This window comes from Brassica napus, chromosome C4 (genome assembly GCF_020379485.1).
Source record: "Brassica napus cultivar Da-Ae chromosome C4, Da-Ae, whole genome shotgun sequence".
In the NCBI taxonomy this organism is placed as follows: domain Eukaryota; kingdom Viridiplantae; phylum Streptophyta; class Magnoliopsida; order Brassicales; family Brassicaceae; genus Brassica; species Brassica napus.
The window spans coordinates 52130451-52154820 of record NC_063447.1 but is presented as its reverse complement, the minus strand read 5'-3'; the positions used below and the strand labels follow the sequence as shown (position 1 = coordinate 52154820).

The following is a 24370-nucleotide window of genomic DNA, read 5'->3' as shown; positions in this document are numbered from 1 at the left end:
TGAATTGATTAATATTTAATAAAAATATTTTTAGTTTAAAATTTTTGATTTAATTTAAATTTCTATTTATCATAAAGTTTTGAAATCAAATACAAGAGTTTGTTTAAAATTAAGAATTAATTGTTAAAATATTAAGAAAAAAATTAAACCATGTTAAGATGAAAAAAACATTATTGATAAAAATTGTATAAAAAACATAAGTGAGCCTAAACGGACTAAAACCCGTTCTTCACAACTTAACGAACTTAAAAGTAAATAAAAGCTAAACGGACATGGGTATAAATAAGCTTAGATCTAGATGATATAATGGGCTGGGCCTAGACGGACCAGGACCACCCATTAAAACATCTCTAGTAGCAGCTTTGGTTGAGGTTTCGTATGATATGATTCAAAACTAAAGTTCCCGTGTGGAAAGATTTCTTGCAAGGAAATTTTCTATCAAAGATTCATGTGGTGTGGGAGATAAATATCAATATGAATTGATGTGTTTGAAAGGGATGAGAACATTTTCAAGTTTAAAATCAAGGATGTCTAACTGAAGAAGCGAGTTCACAGAAAGGGTATGTGCAACATCGCATACATTCTGATGATCATCACAAAATGGTCACCGATAGAGGAAGAAAAGTATAAACAAGAGATAAGAACCATTGCAATGTGGGACGGTAAACAATTTCTGCACATGATGTATTTGGAGGTGTAAACCCATCTTACGTTCGATTCATGTTAGGAAAAATATTGCTGTTATTTGGCCAGTCTGAACTTGGGCTTCAATCCAGTAACAAATGATTTAACTAAGAGGGCATATAAAAAAGTACTTGTAGGAACTCAATATTAAGTAATGTTGCACCAGTATATATTTGGCAACTTTGTGATAAATTCCTTTCACATAATGAATGGTTATGAGAGTGATCAATGCATAGCCGTAAACATTATAATGGAATGTATTCATATGTCAATATTAGAGTTTGTTTGAATGACAAATGATATATATATGTTTGTTGAGTGTCAAATGCAGAAATGGATGTGGCAGATATTGAGTAGTAGTCTAAACAAAGTTAGGAACCTTAGGAAAATTATATAAAGAAATGAACCTTAGAAAGAAAATTATATTGAGTAGTAGTCTAATGAATATTGAATTCAATTTTCTCAAAGCATTTACATGTCATAATCAATTCACCAATTGATGAAAAATATATCATTTTCTTCCTAATGCTCAATTTATTAGAGAAATAAATCTCCATAAATTAGCCTATTCTCTCATTCTCTCACTCTCTTTGTCACCACCATAATATTGCTTCCTTTTTAATTTTTTTTTTGATTTATACAGGGGTATCCTGGCTCAACAGAAGTGGTTCAGACTAGTCATGTGCTACCACGTGTCGGTCCATGTTTCTGGCGATGCCGAAATGTTAATTTTTCAGTGGTCGGAATTCGAACCCTAATTGCTTCACCGTATTGGATTTTTGCCCTCAAGTTACCACCGGGCTAAAAGTTCTGGTTTTGCTTCTTAATTTAAATTAGTGGCGAGTTAGCTGGTTTTATACTACTGAGAAGGGACTGCGTCAGGACTGCTCACTATCTCTCCTATATATATGTTATAGTTATGGATGTGTTATCAAAGTGCTTGCACAAAGCTGCAGTGATTCAACTGATTTGAAATCATTCAAGCTGAAATAACACCCTCACCAAGACCAATGTTTTTAAAGCTTGAATGATACCCAATCAGTTTGATCATTGCATTGTCTAAATATTCATTGGATTGGAACCATTGTTAGTCATATCTCAAGAGAACAACATGAATCGAATAAGGATTTATTTCTAAATATGTGTTAAAGGCTGCAGCCCACACGTTTTCGCGAAAATGAATTGTGAGGTGACACGGAGACACCGTAATTTCACAAACTGGGTTGATATGATACGTTAACAAGTAGGTCAGAAATCGATTAACGTCGATTAGAGCAACCAAAGATCGTATATGATAAGGACTTTTAAACTTTGTTTGAATTTTCATGTAATTTATTTCCGATTATAATTCAATATTTTCTCAAAATTCGGATTAAATGTATATGATGAAAACCAAACATTTTGAATTAGTTTAATATTTAAAACTGTATTATCATGGAAATCTATCTCAAAATTGTTTTACTAGAAAAGCAAATGAGATGATACATTGTATAAAATTTTAAAGGGCTTAACTGAACCCTCTAACCTTTCCTTGGGTTCTCCACTAACCACTACAGAAAATGCCAAATGCATGGCTGAAGAAATAGTGTTTGAACGAAAGAATGTGGACTAACGTAGCAGCACATAAAGTAATTTTCTTAATCAATGTCTTCACTAGAATTCAAGTTGCTTGAAGAAGTGAAATTAAGAAGTTTGGAAGGAGTATAGATATGTTCACGTGAGACAACACAAATCAAGTCCAAAGACTGAAGGAAATCATTATGGGGGTATCCACAACCAAAACACTAAATGATATAGACTGGGGCTACCAAAGAAAAGAAAGTAGAAATATATGTTCTCCATGAAGAAGAGGTTTACAAATATAGTAAAGAATTTCTTTTCAAAAAAATATACTAAATTTTTTTCACCACGTACACATCCTTATAGGAAAAAAAGAATAACCCGTAGTCGAAATATAATTCTGAACATCCTATTCAAGGTGGACCTAGTTTTGAAGACGGGAAAAAGGTCATGATTATGATGAAGAAGATTTAAAGTGGTATTGACAATAGACATGCAATTTAGGCACAGAGCCGGCCTGTGGGCCAAGCCAATAAATCAGTGGCTTCCGGCCATTGTATTTTAAGAAAAATTTCGGCCACAATTTTCAAAAATTTTCCTTTAGCCTAGTGGTAAAATGTGAAGTCTGTAGGCGTTATTACCTCCAACCAGGGTTCACATTTCCTTACCAGCGGCCATTTTTTTTAATTTGCTTCTGGTCCTGGATTTCTTAGGACCGGCTCTGCTTAGGCACAAGAGTCCTTGCATGTTCATATGCTAGCAAGGGATGTAGAGTTTTGAACCTAAATCCTACTGAAAGCAAATATGAGTGTTAACATGAAGCAAACAGTACATAACCACAACGAACATACTTGGATTTCTACATAAAAAGATGACTAGCACTCAGTTGCTATTATCAAAAACATTTTACAATTATTCTACTTATCAGATCAGATCACAAACACAATGTTGTACTTTAAATAACACGTTTATGAAAAGTAGTTGTGTAACTTGTGTTACAAAATTAGATTGAAGCATTAATGGAAGAGTGGAGAAACCAAAACGTATGTCATGGATGCGACTCCATTTTTCCGACGACTTCATCACCACTCCGTGGCCTTCACTCTCATTTATCCCACCAATCATTACCACCGCTTCACCTCCTAAACTTCTGGCATAAACAGAGCTTCCAGTCATCAGAAGGTTTATAATTTCAACTCAGGTTTGGCACTTCGACTCACCTTCTCTATATAGACAGTGAAGCCCTAGAAATTGCATTGATCAGACATTTTCTGAGAACAGGAATGGGAACGTTAGCCGTTTCCCAGCACCATAGTCCGTAGCTATACTCGAGTCAGAGCAACAACGATAAGGTTAAGATGTTCTCCTAGTGATGGACCCGTTTTGTTTGATGTATACTTAATGGGCCTCTGATATCTTAAGGGTTTTTCTCCATATTGCAAAATGTTGATATTAGAAATCAAGGGCTTTAATTGAACGCAGTCCATCAAAAATCAACAAATACACAGCCTGTTAAACAATACCCGGAGTATGCAACAAAATTACAAAGAAAATGAATTGGCTGACGTGTCACCCTCTGGTTCCTCTATTATTATGACATCAGTCAAATGATAAATCTTCTGCTCCCTCCGTTTCATAATACTTAATGTTTTATCTTTGTGTTTTACCTTTGTGCACAAAGATTAAGACGGTTACATTTTTTTAAAAAAATATTTGTAAATATATAATTTTAAAATCATTTAACCAATTACAAAAAAAAACTGCAAAATCTAATTAGTTGAACAGTTTCCAATAAAGTTAAAGTTAACCTTAAACCTCAAAATTTCATGTAAATTGAAACAAAATACTCCTTCTAAAACATCATCTATTTTAAAACGGAAGGAGTATATATTAATCTTTGAGCATTGGTTAAATGACAACCTTGAAGAACATGTTTACGTATCAAGCCGAGAGTGCTCCTTAACCATTTTTTTAAAGTAAATATTTCTAAATATTTTTATAAGTAAATATACAATAAAAAAGTAAATATGCTATATAAGAAATATAAAAATTATATTAAACATCTATCTGAAAAACGTATAATTTTACATTTTTATTATTTCTAAATATTTTTATAAGTAATATACAATATAAGAAAACAAGTATACAATATAAGAAATAGAAATATTACATTAAATATTTATTATCATATTATCATTTAATATAAAAGCAAAAAAAATATAATAAGTAAATATACAATATAAGAAAAAATAAACAATAGGTAAAATACATGAAACAATAAATTAAATATCTCTCTGAAAAATGTATGGTAAAATAAATAATAAGTAAATAGACAATATAAAAAATATAAATATTATATTAAACACCTATTGTAATATTAGAATAAGTAAATATACAATATAAGAAAAAATACGCAATAAGTAAATATACAATATCAGAACTAGAAAAACTAAATTAGACATCTGATATTGTATAATTTAGTTTAATTGGAATAAAAATATCACATTAAAATCTATCATAATATTAGAATAAAAATAAATAATAAGTAAATATACAATATAAGAAATATAAATATTACTTTAAACATCTATAAATAATATTACCACATTTGATAGAAAATAAAAAAATAGAATAAATAAATATTCAATATAAGAAAAAATAAATAAAAAATAAATATACAATATATGAAATTGAAAAACTACATGAACCATCTATCTGAAAAATGTATTGTTTTATATTTTTGTTATTTATAAATATTTTATAAGTATATATATATATATACAATATATGAGAAATAAATAAAAAGTAAATATACAATATAAGAAATAGAATATTACACATTATAATAAGTAAATATAAAATATAAAAAATAGAAATGTTACATATTATAATAAGTAAATATAAAATATTATAAGTAAATATAATATATAAGAAATACAAAACTATTACATTAAATATATATCGTAATATTATCATTGATATAAAAGCAAAAAATTTAGAATAAGTAAATATAAAAAATAAGAAAAGATAAAAAGTAAGTAAATATACAATATAAAAATCTATTACATTAATGTATAGTTAATGGAAAATGTATTTTTAAGTGGAAAAATGTATAGTTAAATAGAAAAATATATTTTAAATAAATAATAAGCAAATATACAGTATAAGAAAATAGAAATATTACATTAAACATCTATCGTAATATTATCATTTCATATCAAGAAAATTAGAATAAATAAATATACAATATAGATAAATTTTCTAAGATAGCTCTTTTTAAGTTTTTCTCACAAAAATAACCATCAATTAAAAAATGACCAAAAGAAATTTTATTAAAGAGTAAAAATACATTTATACCCTAGAGTTAACTAATCTAGACTTAGAGTTTAGAGTTGAGGGGTGGAAATGGTTTCAAAATTTGAAAAAATAAAAAACAAATATTAAATTTTTCAAAATAAAATGGTTATTTTGGTCATTTTACTTATTAAAGGTTATTTTATGACAAAAACTTAAAAAGATCTATTTGAGAGAATTTCATTTACAGTATAATAAAAATTAAATAATAAGTAAATATACAATATAAGAAATGAAAAGCTATATCAAACATCTATCTTAAAAATGTATAGTTTTCTGGGTTTTTCGAAAGAAATATGTATTCACACAAATATACGATTCAGAATTTTGTTGTTACACAGAATACAACGTCCAAACGAATAGCTATATCTAATTATATAAAGTACACCTTGAATCATTTCCAGGAAGTCCACATCAGATGACACGTCATCAATTCGTGATCTCTGGAAGCGACACGTGTCACGAAAAGCAAAACTCGGCGTTTCATTAAGTGTCCGTACGGGATTTTTTATTTTTGGGCAAGATGGCCTTCGATACAATCGTTATGGCCGTGCGAATAGTCCCAAAAGTGCTTCCCCGCTAAACCTAATTGTCTCATTCGTTCATCTGATTTTGACTTCGGCGGCGAGGATGACGATCCAGTGTTCTCTATCTCCTGTAACGGAACTCTGACTTTAATGGCAGTAATACAGACGCCCAGTATGAGCCATTCAATCTGTCGTTTCCGGCGAAATCTCTGCTATAAATAGGTTAGTATTCCCCTTATGTAGATCTTGCTCTCTTAATCTATGTGCTACTCATCTCTTTTACTCTCTTTTCCATGCTTACTTTGCTCTTGGAAGGTGGTGAAACTTGAGTATAAAAAGGTTAGCATCCCTACTCTCAAAATTATCCTATCAATCTATTGTGAAGAATGAAAAAAATTTCGCTAAATGTAGGTGGTCGTTTTGTAGTTTTTAGTTTGTAATTTAGCATCTTTGAGATCTGCATTTTTCTTCCCTCAAGTAAAAAAATTATGTCCTTTGTTATCCTTAAATTCCATTGTTTACGAATTTTCAGGTTGAAGTTAAGAAAGACAATATGCTGGAGTCCTCAAAGGATCTCTTCTTTCTAACTTCATCATAGAGGCTGCCGTATTTGATACTACAAGCTGGTACAAATCTGGAGGATTTAGTTATGAACTTTCTCCCAAGGTGGCTAATTTGAAGCTTAATCTTTCTCCAAGCCCAGCTCTTGGATTTCATGGTTATTTGCTTGAGGGAAAACTGGATTCTCCAAAACTCTGGTCAGCAGAACAAGTAAGTAGCTCACTGGCTATAGCTATTGACTTTCTGTTCAGCCACCTAAATTTTTAGCTTTGCTTTTTCGACATGCAGTAGAGTAATATTGAAAATTACAGTATTAGTTTGAGACAGTAATATGAGAAACCTTAATGAAATGTATCAGGTTAGTACTATATATATGATGTGGCCTGGGTATTTTTCCTATTCCAGTGTTAGGCTCTTTGCTTGAATTGTTAGGGTTGTATGATAGAGTTTAGGTATAGATTCTCTCACAATCACTCACCAGACTCAATTCTTACACTTTGAATCTGAACAATCTCTTCTTTATGAAACGTTGCCAAGTTTCTCTGTCATACCATAATTTTTTCTAGGACTTTTATCTTCATATCGTGTAACTTGAAGTGAGGTTTCCGAAAGTGTAATAGGAATTAGGAAATTTGAAATGAGATGTGTCTGTAATGTATTGGGTTCGAGGAATAGACTCTTTGGTTCTTCTTTTTGTTGAGGGCCTTAAAATATCTTCGTTTGTACTTCACAAAGATATAGATATCTTAATCGACTAATCTGGTTTGATTATTTGCGTGGATGGATTGTTTTCTGGTAATCTATTTATTCAAAGGGATGTAGCAGCCTCTGTAGAAGAAATTTTCATCCATGTGTTTTGTTTTGTTTTGTGCTCCATAAATATTTATAGAGACTTGGATAAAAATGTTTTCTGTATTTGCATATCTGACATGTTTGTCTAATAGCGTTGTTGTTGCTTTGCTAATTAGACTTTCTGGATTGATATTGTTTAATATGTTTTCTAGCAGGTTTCAATCAGTTAAATAGTTATTTCAAAAAAAGTGAAAAAAAAAATGTACGACGACAACTTTGTGGATCATACATGGCAAAGAAGATCCCTTCTCTGTGATGGCAGAAAGAGTATTTACTCAGCTGGGACACTGCCCTTAGAGAGAGAAGATTTTTTTTTTGGATTTGAATAACAAGAAGTTTCTGGTTCTTCATCTAGGTAATGCTTATTGATGTTTTTGTAGATGGTTTTATTTTTGCAAAGGTGGGATCTGTATTCTTTTTACAGTTTTTAGTAATGTGAATCATATATTCTTTTGGCATGAGGGAAATGCAACTCAATTTTGTTATAAAGCTGGTGAAGTTTGATTTTTATCAGTTACACAACAAAACAAAATACGTGGATGTTGCTCCTTATGAAATTTTTATTTTTACAGAAAGAGATCTTACTCCTTACGAAATCACCTAAGTTCTGATGTTGTTCTGTTCTCATGAGTCTTCCATCTCAAAAAAAAAGTGAAGACTAAAAATTCACTGATTGGAGTAAACATTTAATGTTAGTAATGCATATATTCTTATTATTTTCTGCTTACGACCGGTTCACGATCTAACCCAAAGATGCTGCAGCATGTATGATTCGGTTAATGTTACTATCCCAAGGAAAGCTGCCAGAGGTGCTTACTTCTAACTTCTAATACATTTGTTATTTTATCCAGATCTAAAGCATTGAATTCAATCCATGATTTGCCGGTCTCAGCATCATCTGAATCACTTAATTTTAGAGAAATTTTTCTTTTTTCAAAATACCAATAATAATTCAAAAATAAACATACAAAAATGAAAAAAATCCATATTTATTATTGTATAGAATCTAACCAACTGAGGTTCTATAGAATTTTATTCTAAATACAATCATAATCAAGATAAATTTGTGATACCTAACAAAATTAAATAGTGAAATTACATTTATAATTAAAAGTACATATATATTTTTCCATTTTTCATTCAAATATAATATGTTTATGTATTATTTTCAATATACTGTCTTGCCCGTAGGGCAGGTTTACCTGTAACCCTTCATCCGAGAAAGCTTTCTCTCTGTAAAGCTGTATCCGCCGTTAGGGTTCATCCTCTCCTGCAAAAATTCTTAGGTCTCATATTTATGGAGTTTTGAACTTTTCAGAGAAATGAGTCTTCATCAAGAAACATGAAACGGAGTGGCGAGTTGATGGGAATCGACATGATCTTCGTCAATGCTAAGGTAGTCTATTCTTGAAGCGCATGAACAGCTTATTCTTAAACTATTTCTGGAGTTTATATGTAAACTTTGTATAAAGATCTTTATCTAAACTCTTTTGAATGACAAATTGTTAATCCGTTTCTTGAACTGGCGTTTAACACATGTGTTACAGTCGTCCCTCATGCCAGCCACCGTGAATTTTAACCGTCTCCCCACTTTCCGACGTCGTCTCAAGGCTGGTGCTCTCTTCACCATTAGCGGTTTCGATGTGACACGGTGCAATCAAAACGTCAGGCTAACCGACTCTTCTCTAACAATTCGGTTCAGTGACGCAACCACATTCGATGAGTTAACCGAACCAGTCTCTCCAATACTTTAAGAGCGGTTTAGGTTCCGCAATCACGTTTAGCTGCATAGCCTAGCCAGTACAAACACACATTCCAGGTACCTCCAGTTACTAGCTTTTCCCTTACAGATTCATTATTATAGCCGATAAATAAAAAGTCTGTTCATCGACTCTCAGACATTGTTGGAGAGCTCACTGATGTGAAGAGTCCATTGAGTAACGCTCCATAGGGAAACGATCGTGTTATGGCAACGCTCAATATCAATAAGTTACTATCTCTTCATATGAAACATTCATCACTCTCGAAACAGATCTAAATTATTCTTTTACATATACGTTGATGAGTTCATATTATTGTAGTTCCCTTGGCAATGATGTATCTGTGACAATGAGTCTCTTTGACTCACAAGCAGTGTCGTTTCATAACAAACTAGAAGTATTTCAAGTTGATCCAAGAGTTGTTGTTGTGAATAGCATTCATAAGATTGTAGGAGGTATATTTCTTAATTACTGCGATAACTCGAGAATGTTTGCGCTTTACAGTGAAACATATGTTTTGTCAAATTTTTGTTTTATATAGATGGACAGCACGCACTAACAGTTCTTGGAACACACATAAAATCTTATTTTTGTGGGACATCTATTTTTGAATGCCACATTAGCAGCATATGTATATTTTCGACAAGGAGACTGCTGCGGGAGGATCTGATTTTACACGTAATCAGATTGGGACCGACTTCACAATGCCCTCTCCTGTTTCTATTACTTTCATATAATAGTTTACTCATCTTGGTCCTGTAACATACAAATTCTAAACGATTGCCCATCCCCAGACATGAAACCAAGCATCAAAGATGCAACAAAATGCAGCAGCACTAAGATTCAACAACCAGAAATTATCTTATAGCAAAAAAAAAGTTTGAATAGAGACATGTTAAAATTATCAATAAATTTAACTTTAAAACATACAAATAATTTACTAAATATTTATTATACATAGGATAATAAGCATGTTCATCTTATAATATTTATAAAAATGTTACTAATTCATAATGTGAAGAATAAAATTATCAAATTATCCAAAGATTTATTAAAACATACAAATAATTACTAAACATTTATTATACGTAGGATAAAATAATTAAAATGTTACTAATTCATCTTATAATATTTTATAAATTATAAAATTTATATTAAATATTTTCTTTAACTATTTAAATTATTATTCCGTCCGTAGGGCGGGCCGATCCTAGTAATTAATATTTGAAAATCAAAATAGGCACGTAAGATTCCACCTAGGAAAGTCGTTGCACGAGGTGATCACACGTGTCTGGCGCCTTCAACGCACCGTATCATTTAATCTTAGCATTATGGGCTTGATCGTTTAACGTGTGTGGGCTGAAAATTTTGACTCTGTATCCGGCCCGATTGAACGGCATAATCGAAGAAGCGAAGTTCTTCTCTCCTCTGCGTGCGACGGCGACTTCCTAACCTTTGCGCTTCATCTCGCTAGCTGAAACTGTCCGAGTGATGGTATGCAATCAATTCATTCACTTTCTCCTCATCATTGAAGATTTCTCGCCTCCCCCATTAACCGAAGCTACTGTATATAGATCTTTGATTGCCTAAACTCCCAGGTATGACATAGGATTTTAACAGAATAGAGTTAGAGTTTCTGTTTTTGATGGGATTCAATAGAAAGAAGATTACAAGCTGAGTCTTGCAGATTTCAGTCATATGTATAGATACTTGCATTTCACCTTTGAAAACCTTTGGAGCTGTTCTCATCACAATGAGTTCTATAAAGTTCCGTTCTTTACCTAAACCACTTCGCAAATATTAACATTCTATATTGTGCAATACTTTTACCTATAAGAGCAATTTTTCTTGCATGTGTACCGAGTTAGAGATTATACTCTTGGATTTATTTGATTTCATTCAAGGCTTTTGTTTCTACATTGACTAGACCCTTATATCTCTTTTTTTTTTTTTTTTTTTTTTGTGTTCGACAGGGTGAACCAAGTTTCTACCTGTTTGGATTCATTATGTATTGCAACCACAGCTTGCGAGAGTGCTAAAGTAAGTTCTTCAAGGAATTTTTCTAATTTTTACAGTCCACCTTGGTCCAAGATTCTACTTGGGCTCATTTGGCTCAAAACTTTGAAGCACCTGCTGAAGGAAGATGCCATCTGTAACTAAACGTATTCAACTTCACACGAAGTAACGACCACTTCAGTTCATTGACTCACCAGTTTCCCTTCGCTTCAACAACCAGACTAAATTTGTCAGTCCCATGGCGGTGGTGTTAAGAACACCGTGGAAATTTCCAGAAGGACAACGGATCTGAAGGGCGACAGAACTTTAACAGTGGCGTTTGGGAGAAGGCTACTCACAAGGAGGTGTACGGTTCCGACATATGCCTTGAGGCTGAAGGTCGTTTGAAGACAGAAGTGAGACGCCTCACCAACATTATTCTCAGGCGGATGTTTTGTCAACGACTTGGATATGGATGTTTTGGCTAAGGAGGTGTACGGTTCCGACAAATGCTTAGGTTTCTCTCTACTGATGGACTTTCAGCATCGTTTAAACATTGCAGGTACTGATTTACTTCTTTGTAGCTTTAAGATATGATCTTAAAGTTTAACACTAACTTTTTCAACTCTCTTTATATTCATAAGAACAGTTCTACTTGCCTACTCTGACTAGCACAAGATTGCTGCATAAAAAGAACCATATCTTAAAAACTGTTTCTTTGAAGATCACATGTGTCTTTAGCTCAATTGGGTATGTAGAAACTTTGGTGGTTTATTTGTTGAACCTTAATGGCTTTGTCGTTGTTATGCCTTCAACCTAAGCAAATTATCAATTGGAAAATTAGAAACCTTGGTGCGGACTTTATTTGGTTAATTAGGAAACGTTGATATATGCCATCTGTAAAAGAATATCTTTGGTAATACATTTGTCACGCCTGCAATTCTGATTTGTGTTCAGCTCAAATGGTAAAGAGTAGCTTTGGTGATATATTATTTGAACTTTATTTTATTCAAAATATGTGCAGTTGAAGACCATACAGAAAGGAAGAAGACTTTGTTGAGTAAGGATCTCGGAAAAGTTGGGTTAAATCAATTTTTTCTAAGGAACTTGAACCCTTTATTTTTGAAGTGTTTGATATTATAGATGAGCAATATTTTTGATTTTGCGGACATGAGTTAGATGGAATATGGTAACATTTTTTCTGACATGGATGAGACCAACAATTAGTTATTCAACTCACTAGCACATCATTTCTTCTGGCCCTATCTAATCTGCCACAGCCCACAGGTCTTGGTTCATATCAATATATTGTCCAACTGTGTGATATGATAATATAATTCACAATCCAGGTCTTCTTCTACGTACCATATGCTTCTGACATTATTTAACATGTTTGATGACCAAAATTTTGTCAGTCCATTTGCTATCGTCGTGTATCTGATATCTAATTCTTGATCACATCATGTATCAAAATATATATATACTAATAAAATGGACGTTCGGAGGCTCCATAGAGCGTCCACATCAGCGAAAAAAATCTTCTTCCGAAAGATGACACGTGGCATTGTTACTAAAAAATAAAAAATAAAAAATAAAAAATAAATAAATATACAATATAAGGAAAAATTAATATTAAGTAAAATTATAATATAAGAAAAAGAAATACTACATTAAACAATAATATGTAAATATACAATATAAGAAAAATAAATAATAAATACATATACAATATAAGAAATATAAATATTACATTAAACATCTATCTGAAAAATATATAGTAATATAAATAATAACTAAATACACAATATAAGAAATAGAAATATTATATTAAACATTTATCGTAATATCAGAATAATTAATTATAAAATAAAATAAAAATAAATAATAAGTAAATATAGTATATAAGATATAAAAATATTACATTAAATATTTATCGCAATATTATCATTGATATAAAAGCAAGAAATTTAGAATAAATAAATGTACAAAATAAGAAAAGATAAACAGTAAGTAAATATAAAATATAAAAAAATGGAAAAACTAAATTAAACATATATCTGAAAATGTATAGTTAAATAAATAATAAGTAAATATATAATAAAAAATAGAAGTATTACATTAAACATCTATCGTAATATTACAATTTGATATAAAAGCAAAACAATTAGATAAGTAAATATACAATTAAAAAAAGTAAATATAAAATATAAGAAATAGAAAAACTACAATAAACATATATCTGAAAAATGTATAGTTTAAATTTTTTTTATTTCCAAAAATATTTTAATAAGAAAATATAAAATTAAGAAAAACAAGCATACAATATAAGAAATAGAAACATTACATTAAATATCTATCATAATATTATCATTTGATATAAAAGCTAGAAAATTAGAATAAATCTATACTAATAAAATGGACCTTTTGAGGCTCCATCTAGCGTCCACATCAGCGAAAAAAATCTTTTTCCGAAAGATGACACATGATATTGTTACTAAAAAATAAAAAATAAATAAATATATAATATAATATAAAAATAAACAATAGGTAAAATACAATTAAGAAATGAATAAACTAAATTAAACATCTCTCTGAAAAAATGTAAAGTAAAATAAATAATAAGTATATATACATTATAAGAAATATAAATATTATATTAAACATCTATCGTAGTATTGAAATAAATAAATATACAATATAATGAAAAATACACAATAAGTAAATATAAAATATCAGAACAGGAAAAATTAAATTAGACATCTATAAGAAAAATGTAAAGTAGAATAAATAATAAGTAAATATATAATATAAGAAATAAAATATTACATTAAAAATCTATCATAATATTAGAATAAAAATTTATAATAAGTAATATACAATATAAGAAATATTAAAACAACATAAACATCTGAAAAACGTAAAGTAAAATAAATACTAAGTAAATATACAATATAAGATATATAAATATTACATTAAATATCTATAAATAATATTTACCATTTGATATAAGGGCGAGCAAAAAAAATAGAATAAGTAATTATAAAATATAATAAAAATAAATAAATAAATATACAATATAAGAAATGGAAAAACAACATTAACTTCTATCTGAAAATGTATTGTCTTACATTTTTATTATTTACAAATATTTTTATAAGTAAATATATATACACATTATAGGAAGGAATAAATATTAACTAAATATAAAATATAGGAAAATATTAAAAATAAATAAATATAATATATAAGAAATAAGTATATTACATTACATATATCGTAATATTATCATTGATATAAAAGCAAGAAATTTAGAATAAGTAAAGAGAAATACCCTCGGACAACCATTTTTAAGTTTTTGTCACAAAAATAGCTCTCAATGAGAAAGATGACCAAAAGAAGTTTTATTAAAGAGTAAAAATGCATTTATACCTTAGGGTTAACTAATCTAGACTTAGAGTTTAGAATTAAGGGGTGGAGTTTTGAAGATATGCTTTCAAACTTTTTTAAAAAAATAATAAATTTAAAATTTTCAAAATAAAAGGGGCTCTTTTGGCCATTTTCTTTTTAGAAGGCTATTTTTGTGAGAAAAACTTAGAAAATGCTATTTGAGAGAATTGCCCATAAGTAAATATAAAAAATAAGAAAAGATAAACAGTAAGTAAATATACAATATAAAAAATGGAAAAACTAAATTAAACATCTATCTGAAAATTGTATAGTTAAATAAATAATAAGAAAATATACAATGTAAGAAATATAAATATTACGTTAAACATCTATCGTAATATCACCATTTGATATAAAAACAAGAAAATTAGAATAAATAAATAAACAATATAGAAAAATTCTCTAGGATAGTCATTTTTAAGCTTTTGTCACAAAAATAGCTTTCAATAAGAAAAATGACCAAAAACGTTTTATTAAAGAGTAAAAATACATTTATACCCTAGGGTTACTAAACTAGACTTAGGGTTTAGAGTTAAGAGGTGAGTTTTGAGGATAGGGTTTCAAATTAAAAAAAAGAAAAGAAAATTCAAAATAAAAATGAGTTATTTTGGTCATTTTCCTTATTGATTGCTATTTTGTGACAAATTTTTTTTTAAAAAATCTATTTGAGAGAGTTGCCCTATAATATAATAAAAATTAAATAATAAGTAAATATACAGTATAAGAAATGAAAAACTATATCAAACATCTATTTTTTTTTTTTTTATCAACCATCTATCTGAAAAATATATAGTTTTTTGGTTTTTTCTAAGGAAATATGTATTTACACAAACATACAATTCAGAATTTTGTTGTTGTTCAGAATACAACATCCAAAAGAATAGCTATATAGTTAACATTTGAAAATTAAAATAGCTCCGCGCGTAGCGCGGATTAACTTAACTCCTAGTTACAATATAAAAAGAAACTAAGACTGCATGTGTGCGTCTAATACTAGAAAATATATTCATTTGCTTCCTTTTTTATAGAAAATATCTTTTTGGTACTTTTGTTTTATATTTTTGTTATATTTTCCAAACAACATTAATTCAATAGTCAATTTAATACATGTCTATAAGTTATGGGAAAACATAATTACAAAAAATTTCTGAAATAGTTATTAACCTCAATTAATGATTGGATATCAAAAAGTGAATTTTATGTTTGTCTAAGATGTATCAAAAACTCGGATTTCACAGTAATTAAAATAAGATTATTACAAATTTGACAATCATATCTATTTATCCAAATAGATGAAGATAAAATTTAAGGATCTTTAACATTTTATGAGTACAAGGAGCATACAACTTTCAAATGTACACATGTGTTCAAGTTCTATTGCTTTAGTCATAATTTGCCTATTTCTTTTATCCAGTTATAAGTTAAACAATCACGAAATTTTATTTAGACAATACATATACTATTTAAAAAATTAGGATCATATATTTACATGCAGTGATAGCCAAAAACTCAACAATTTGTTTTGCTAAAACTGCATAACTAAATATCTAACAAAATGCAATAATTATTAAAGCATTAGGAGATAAGTAAATTTTGACATTTTGAAAAAAAAAATTAATTATGATATGCATTTTAACATTTACATATATGTATCATAAATATAAATACTATAGTAACTTAAATTAAGAAAATAAATAAAAATCCCGGGCGTAGCCCGGGCTTACCCTAGTATGAAAATAAAATAAAAAGACTCAGTTATTATTTCAAAATGCATGTAATATGTTATTAAAATGTATTATCTTATTAATTAATAATGTGTATAATATTTTTACTTTGTATTTTATTGCTAAATAAAAATTTTATGCTTTTTTATCAGTAAGAAGGACTACAGCATAAAATTTAAAACTTCTGAAATTAAGTTCAAAGTTGTTTTTTTGGAGAAAAGTGCCATCAAATTTTAAATTTGAAGTTTTGGTAACTTTTTTACTTTTGGAGATGGTCTTAAAAAACCGCCATGCTCTTTCTGTTTCCACGTGTCTTCTCTTTAAAACTTCACTCTCGATTTGTTTCTCCTGATATGTTTTATTTCATTTTTGGCCCAATTAGTTTTGGCGCAAATTATAGTTACTTTAGAGAAATCATAGCTTTCTCCTTTCGCTGGTGTAAGGAAACATATTTTTGGCGACTCCTTTTAATCTTCTTAGACGACGTTAGAGCACCTCCATTAGTGAATCCCATGAAATGGGTTCACAAAGTATTTTTTTATTATATTTTTTTTCTGTTTGATTTTTGTTTTAAAAAAAAAAAAAAAAAAATTAATCGGACCAATCGCGGGCCGCCACGTGCCGTGGGGCCCGCGCTACAGTGATGCACCCGGTTCACTGGGAAGAGATGGAAAAAGACAAGTTCATCACTATTTATTATTTTAATATTTTTTTTTTTTTGGAATCTGTGTGAACTCCCTCGTAAGTTTACTAATAGGGTGCTCTACACTGTGAAAATGACAATCAATCAAGCTACCGCACTATTCCCACTACGTACTCCCCATTACTTCTTTAATTCACCTTTCACCTCCTTCGTTGCATATAAAATGAAGTGTATGAGCAACAAAGCAAAATCTTTTGCTTATCGAAATCCAGAGTTCGTATCCCTTATAACTGAAACCCCTCCACCATGGCGACGTCTCAAGTTCACTTCTCGGAGCTGAAGGCTGGCCACTGGATAGAGACTGTTCAGATGAGACTACTTCGATTTTGGGAGGCCCATAATGTGAAAAAGGCGGTGAGCTGATGGTGATAAACATGCTTCTTACTAATATGAAGGTTAGCTGGAACCTTATTAATTTTTAGTTTGCTATTTAGAGTTTTCTAACTTTTTCTGTAACTGGTTCATTATTCTACTTATTATTCTCCTTTTTAAGCGACGCTCATCTAAGCCTCTATCAATGACCACCATCTTAACACACCTCTCGAGTGAAGGCTCGCTATATGATATGAGTGCCTTTGATGTTGCAAGAAGCAACCCAAAATTCTTGTTTGGTCACACTCCTGTCACGATTAGTTTTGAGAGTTGTTCCCATTACGTTAATTTGTCATTGAGCCACCAATATGAATTCTCTAATATCATGTGCATATTCTTCTGTTAGTAAATGTATTGCCGGATCTATTATCTATAGTAGGTTTATTCATCCACCCACAAACGACAACATTCAGGAGGAGCCATGTTTTTTAATGCTTTGTTATGATTAAGGAGAAATGATATTTATAAATGAAAGTGACCTACATTTTCGACGTCGGAGTGTTAACAGGAAGCAAATAGTACATAACCACAACGAATATACTTGGATTTCAACATAAAAGGATGACTGGTGGCAGTTGCTATCATCAAATACATTTTACAATGATTCTACTTCAGATCAGATCACAAAGACAATGTTGTACTTTAAATAACACGTTTATTTAAAGTAGTTGTGTTTCAGAATTAGATTGAAGCATGTGAGAATGGAAGAGTGGAGAAACAAACGTATGTGATGGACGAGACTCCATTTTTCCGACATCTTAACAACCGCTCCTTGGCCTTCACTCTCATTTATCCCACTAATCATTACTACCGCTTCACCTCCTAAACATCCGTCATAAACTAAGCTTCCAGTCATCAGAAGTTGTATAATTTCAACTTAGGTTTGAGCCGTTTGGCACTTCGACTGGCCTTCTCTATATAGACACTGAAGCTCTAGATATTTGCATTGATCACAGAGTAATGGGAGGAGTATAGGGGATCATCGATTGAAGACATTTTCTGAGAACATGAATGGGAACATCAGGCGTTTCCCAGTGTCAAAGCAACAACGATAAGGATAAGATGTTCCCTAGTGAAGGACCCGTTTTGTTTGGTGCATACTTAATGGGCTTCTGATATCTTATGAGTTTGCCTCCATATTGCAAAATGTTGAATTAGAAATCGTGGCCTCTAATTGAACGCAGTCCATGAAAACCCAACAAATGGCCAGCCTGTTAAACAACACCGGAGTATGCAACAAAGTTACGAAGAAAATGAATTGGCTGACGTGTCACCCTTTGGTTCATCTATTATCTGTCAACAATTGAACTAGAAAAAAAGACTTCTTTATATGTAGAAATAAATATTATTATTTGACACAAAAAGATAAATATTATTTATTGCTAATTAAAGTATATTCTAGTTAGAGGAAAATTTGGTCAAAGTTTGATATTATAGAATCAAAGAAACCAATAAATTATACATATATAAAAGCAAACTTTGACCAAGTTTTCCAAAGAGTATACTTTAATTAGTAATAAATAATATAAATATATATAATTTATTAGTTTCTTGGATCCCATAAATTAAGCTTTGACCAATTTGTCTGCATAGAGTATACTTTAATTAATACTAAATAATATATATATTATTTATTACTATATAAAGTATATATTTGGTCAAAGTTTACTTCTATAGGATTTAAAAAGGGTAAAATTATATATTTATATATATATAGTTTACATACTAAAAATCTAACTGAATATGTTTTCGTAACCTTCTGAAGTATAATCAGTTTTAAGAACGTTGATTTATTCAAAGTAATGAATCTCTGGTTTAATATTTTATTTCTTATATTTGCTTTATACTTTGGGTTTAGTGAAGCTGGTTTATGCCCAAAAAACACTGTGGTTTTTCAAAACAGCCTAGCTCTCAGTCAAAGTACTCTCAAAGTCCATTGCAGATCCTTTGACGATGATTTAGGAGATCATTCTATACTATTTAAAGCTCCTCCTTATAATTTTAGTTTTCATGATGATATCGCTTTCGCTACGTGGTTCGACTGTGACTTGTTCCATAAGGGAGAAAATGTAGAATATCAGCGATCGTTCAGAGCATATAGAGGTGCTTACTTTTTCAGATGTGGTGCGCTATACGTGTGGAACGCACGAGATGATGCTATCTACTTATCAAAAGATCGTAAGCCTGAAAAATTAATGTATTATTGGATTAAAGATTAATGTTGAGGACGTTTAGTTTCTATTTCATTTTATGAATAAAAATAAGCTATGTTGACTATTTTTCTTTGGTGTTATAATATTACACTAAAATGATTTGATTAATTATGTCTTTATCTGATTTTGGTTTTTAAATCATCTATCTATCTATCTATATCTATAAAATAAGCTTCTATCTCTCTTTGGAGGCGTTGGTTGCCACGTTGCAGTTCCAGTTTTAATTTTTACTCCATAAAATTTGAAGATGGTCCTTAAATGTTTAATGAATCATTATAATTAGTATAACAGGCCCACAAACGACTCACGCTACTTCCTTCGTCTCGGTCGTTTTGAGGTCACGTGTTTTTGTAACTGTAGATTTAAGGCAACTCCTCCCAATTGTGTAATCGTCTCGGAATTGCTTCCCATCCATCTTTTGCTGAAGCCTTAACGCTTCCAATGTTATTCACTGAAGAAACCCACTAATCCCACTACGTTTTAAGTTGCAGTTCCATCAATTTGATTCGGTATAGAAACACACCGCCTGAAGACCCTAGACAAATTCTTCTCCTCCTCCTAATTCATATCTAGTGTTATTCCTCGATATTACACGAAGCAACAGGAACTTCAGGTATGTTGATGCCCCTGTTGCTATTAGTTTTGCGGACCAAACCATGTTCTTCATTGAGATTGCTGCGACGGTAGAACGGAATCCGACAAAGAGCTTCCGGTGGTTCCGCAACTTTGACAAAATCTGATTTGGCCAACACAAAAACTTACTTTCTAGGTTCTGTTTAATCTATTTCCTTCACAAGCACATCAAATAACATCGTTATATAACCCTTGAAAGAAGTTTTCATTTAAATGGTGGTTTGTAGATTTCTTTGGGGAAGTTATGGGTTTAAAAAACATTTTCAACGAAGAGGGTCAAAGCACTCAACGCATAATAGCAAGTTGACAACGATAAGAAATGAAGGTATATATCACCTCTCCAACATTCATCTCATTTACAATCTAGAAAAAGCTAGACAGAGTTTCTCTGATATCACTAACTCTACAATTCAAGAGGAGTTTAATTACCAAGAAACGGGTTAAAGCCGTTTTGGACAAGTATACCGGCTGACCAAGTTTTCCATCTCATTCTGAATTTGTCTAGAGTCTCTACTCTTGACCTCATTGTATTCAGTTAATTTATTGGTTTCGATTTTAGTGTTTTCTTTAATTAACAAAAATTAAAACAATTCAGGCAAGAAAACACGAGTTTTACTAGAAGGAATACACAAATTGAAGACATGTCTTAGTTTGATCAAGTGTCTCAACGCAAAAGAAAAAAAATTATTTTTTTGCAGCAGATCAATAAAGCTACAACAAATGGTGACTAGGGAAGGGCGAAAAATAATGTATTCCCTAACGTTCATAAAAAATATCATCATTCATAAGGAATATTTTTTTCTTCTCATTCTCTATCATTCTTTTTTTTTGTAGAGAAATAAAGAACAAAAATATTCTTTGTTAAATTTGAGAAGAAACAACATCTTTTCTATTCGTTTCTCTTGTTTCCAGAATGGTCACCAGTCGAACCCACAAGAAGTTATTGCTCATGCTCACATGTTTTGGTTAATTAATTTCTGAATTTTCTTTGTTTCTTTGATGGTTTTATCTAACAGCTATATGAGCATCAACTGTACCAAGGTATAGGCAGAAAAAGAGATATCTGAAACGAGAAGATTTTTACTTTAAACCCTTTAAATTATAAACGTTCTCTAGGGTCCGTGGTTTCTTCTTTGTTATGTTACAGAAGACAGTTAAGAAGGAATGGCGTTCTCCTTATCTCTCTGGAGAGAAACCCTTTTTGATGTATGCTTTCCTTTCAAGAATTGAGAACTTTCGTTGTTGTGAACGATCAGAAAGTTTCTTTACTAAAGAAGATTTTGTGGTTTGATATCAGAAGCAAGTTTGGTCCTTAATGTGAAAACTGGTTTATTACTGTAAATTGGATGAAAGCTATTTCTGGGTGTTTTATTTTGTCTCTGTGTTTGTTGTAGCTAAGGAAATTATCTATAATGTTTTGGAGAAAACCTGGCCATTCTCTAAATGAAGATAGAGAAAACAAAAGATTGGGCGATGTCCGTAGACTAATATTCAAAAGCAATGTCAAACAAGTTGAAGAAAGAAACAACTGATGATGTATCACAGCATGTATCGCTCATGTTCGGCCAACCACTGCTCCTGGTTTTTGGATTCTCAATAGTTCATGTATAATAACCTTTAACTCGCAATGTTAAATAAGCGTTTCTTTAAAGCCCAACAAAGACAAAATTTAATGCATACATGACAACATATAATATTTCAAAAATCAGCATAATTCAGAACACTATGGAAAACAGATATAAAACAAAACAAAACGAAACATTCAAACAATTAAAACATTGTTAGATACATGTTAGTCAAACTGAAGGACCATAACATATCCACCATGGCTGATCTATGTCTGAAAGAATGATAAAGATCGGCTCACGATGGAGACTGTAGTGGAGAAATTATGGAAGAACCCGATAGTGGAGATTGTTCGATGGCCGCAACTAAGGAAAGTAGTCATTTCAAAATCAAGTCGAACCACAAAACATGAGAAGGGGAGTTCGAGAGGTCAGAGGAGTTAGGAGTATAACTTTTGTCTTTTAGGAGAAATAAACGGAAATTTCTTAATGTAAATTTTAATATCTGAACATGTGATTTTATATTACTTATGTATGTTTTTTCCTTACTCAAAAGAAACACAAAAAGCACTCAAGCATACATAGACTTTTATAATTCACACATTTACATTTTCCTTCATGTCATATTCCCAAAACTTTTAAGTTAAAGAAAAAAAACTAGCAAAGAAGTTGATAGCTCTTTGTCTAAATGGTTTGAAATTCAACCTAAAGTAATATGAACTTTATTAAGAATATTAAAAACAGAAAAAACAACAAGAATATGTATATTCTTTGCCTGCTAAAAATAAATATTCAGAAATCGGATTCAAAAACATAAGAATGTTGATATGCATGTATTAAAAAAATACATTTAATTAACAAAAATTTATACACAATAAATCTAAATGATCAATAAATATAGCTAAGCTTCAAGGGCGGAGATGATTTATAGACATGAAGGTACATTTTTTGACAACAATGGTAATGATCTGTGTAATTCACAAAAACATATATCTACATTCAAAAATTATAATTTTGTACACTTTCATCATGAGACCTAGCGTAAGAACAACCAAAGTTATTGTTGTCTTAGAACCAGTGCCACAACTTTGAATCGTGTATTGGAGCTCGAGGCAGAGGTGTATCCATTGAGCGAGAGAGCTTGAACATGGATGGACAGTCACGAGTGAGAGAGGATTACTGCAGCGGCGATAGAGAGTTTAGTGCGAGTTTCAAAGCACGAGTATGCCGGGGAAGAGATGAATTGGAGCTCTTCGAGAAAAGTTTCGACTTCCATGGAAAAGTTTTTGGATTAAAGAAGGAAAAAGATAAAGGTTGAGAAATAAAAATACATATAAGGAGAGAGTATTATGTTGCCCAAAAACAGAGTACAGCGACGCGAGAAGACATAAACGCCAAAATTGAAGGTTGAATTGACCACCATCAAAACTATAGCTTGACCGATTTCAAAATATAGATTGAATAATAAAGATAGTGATTATAAACATATTTTATAAAAAAAAAAGTTTTGGAAAAACAATATTTTTTTTACAAAAATAAAAATAAAGAACTCAAGAAAAGGAATGAAGAAGAAGATACATGGACCCACTTTATTTTGTTTGATAGGAAGAGACTTGACTAAGTGTCCGCAGAAATCAGATGTTAAATTAGTTAGGGTGATATCAATTAATTACAAACTTATCTAGTTAGTTTATAACTAGAAAACTAGACCCTGATCCGCGCGCCAGCGCGGATATGAATTTTTTGTTTTTGTTTATTTATTTAACTAAATGATGTATTTGTAATATTTGATGTATTATATTCACCAAGTAAATCTTTTTTTGGCATCTTAAACCATCCATTTATGACGAATATTCGATATCATATAAAATATTGAACAAAAAGACGTAATTAGAGAAATGTAGACGATATATAAAAACAATGGTTATTAATGTAAAATATGAAGAAATATTATATTATGACTTAGTACGACATAAAAGATTATAAATTAGTTATACATGTTTAAATAAAATAAAATGATTTTTAAACTTCTATGAAAAATTTAACATATAAAAAAAGACGATGAATTAGTCATCAAATTGTAAATAATTTCATAATTTTATTAATAATAAATTATTTATAGTCTTTGTTTTTCGTCAAGATAATTATTAAATGTCCATAACATTAATATGTTAAAAGGCCATATTATGAAAACCCATGTTGTAACCGTTTTTTTCCGGGAAGTGTAACAAAAAAATTACCTTTAACTCTTCGTTTTGTTTAAGTTCTGTGTCGGTAAAAGATTAAAAAAATCTCTCTATCTTTTTCAATGTTCAATTTGAAGTTTATTATGCGAAAATCATACGCAAATATTAATTGGTTGGAATCTCTATATCTTTATATTCTTATAAATTATAAATTTATTGTTTTATCTCCTGCAA

The 24370-nt window shown here is 30.4% G+C and overlaps 2 long non-coding RNA genes across 6 annotated transcripts; both read left to right on the top strand.

Annotated features, from left to right (window-relative positions):
- The first annotated feature begins 6122 nt into the window (after positions 1-6122).
- LOC106432433 lies at positions 6123-8044 on the top strand. Of its 2 annotated transcripts, none has more exons than XR_007322918.1 (4): positions 6123-6347; positions 6441-6464; positions 6658-6896; positions 7691-8044. It is a non-coding gene; the product is annotated as an uncharacterized LOC106432433 (long non-coding RNA). The 2 variants fall into 2 exon arrangements; XR_007322917.1 differs by having other exon boundaries at positions 6126-6347; positions 7694-8044.
- A 2570-nt stretch (positions 8045-10614) lies between these two features.
- On the top strand, positions 10615-12538 carry LOC106424281. 4 transcript variants are annotated; one of them, XR_007322920.1, is made up of 4 exons: positions 10638-10896; positions 11272-11855; positions 11943-12043; positions 12318-12538. It is a non-coding gene; the product is annotated as an uncharacterized LOC106424281 (long non-coding RNA). The 4 variants fall into 4 exon arrangements; XR_007322919.1 differs by having other exon boundaries at positions 10615-10896; positions 11272-12043; XR_002658042.2 differs by having other exon boundaries at positions 10647-10896; positions 11943-12538.
- Positions 12539-24370: the final 11832 nt, after the last annotated feature.